Source organism: Mandrillus leucophaeus, unplaced genomic scaffold (assembly GCF_000951045.1).
Source record: "Mandrillus leucophaeus isolate KB7577 unplaced genomic scaffold, Mleu.le_1.0 Scaffold296, whole genome shotgun sequence".
Lineage (NCBI taxonomy): Eukaryota > Metazoa > Chordata > Mammalia > Primates > Cercopithecidae > Mandrillus > Mandrillus leucophaeus.
In genome coordinates, this window is record NW_012103098.1 from 2,994,419 (window position 1) to 2,995,280 (window position 862).

The 862-nt window shown below is 44.4% G+C and overlaps 1 protein-coding gene across 1 annotated transcript in view; it reads left to right on the plus strand.

Moving 5' to 3' along the window:
* Positions 1–862, plus strand: part of WDR82 (WD repeat domain 82) — a 36,332-nt gene that overhangs the window by 5,821 nt on the left and 29,649 nt on the right. The gene's annotated exons all lie outside the window — the stretch shown is intronic.

Below are 862 nucleotides of genomic sequence, written 5' to 3' on the forward strand. Positions count from 1 at the left end.
TCAGCCTCCTGAGTAGCTGGGATTACAGGTGTGCGTCACCAAACCCGGCTAATTTTTGTGTTTTTAGTAGAGACAGGGTTTCACCATGTTGGTCAGGCTGGTCTCGAACTCCTGACCTCGTGATCTGCCCTCCTCGGCCTCCCAAAGTGCTGGGATTACAGGCGTGAGCCACCGCACCCAGCTCAACATGGATTTTCTAAGCACAAAGACATTCTTACATAACCAGAGATCCAAATTAGGAAATTTAGTATTGGTAGAATACTACAGGGCATGCTCCTTTGAGTTTTCTTTGATCAATTAATTGTGACCTTGTTTTGTTATCTGTGGTGAAGGAGTGGCCTGGTAGGTAGGAGAGAACTGCGTTCTAGTTTGGCCTGTGACTAGGTATGTGACATTGGTCAAATTCTCTGGATATTAAACAACCTCTTTAGTTTCCATTCTAGGCAATAATATGACAAAAAATTTTGTTGCTAGTATAGGTCAAACCAACCTCAGAAGAAAAGAAGTATTTCCTTGGAAGACATGGTATTGTATCTTTTTTTTTTTTAAATATGGAGTTTCGCTCTTGTTGCCCAGGCTGGAGTGCAATGGCGTGATCTCACCTCACTGCAACCTCTGCCTCCCGGGTTCAAGCGATTCTCCTGCCTCAGCCTCCTGAGTAGCTGGGATTACAAGCATGCACCACCATGCCTGGCTAATTTTGTATTTTTAGTGAATACGGAGTTTCTCCATGTTGGTCAGGCTGATCTCAAACTCCCAACCTCAGGTGATGCACCGCCTCAGCCTCCCAAAGTGCTGGGATTATAGGCATGAGCCACTGTGCCTGCCCAGCCTTTATTTTATTCTTTTTTTTTTTTTTTTT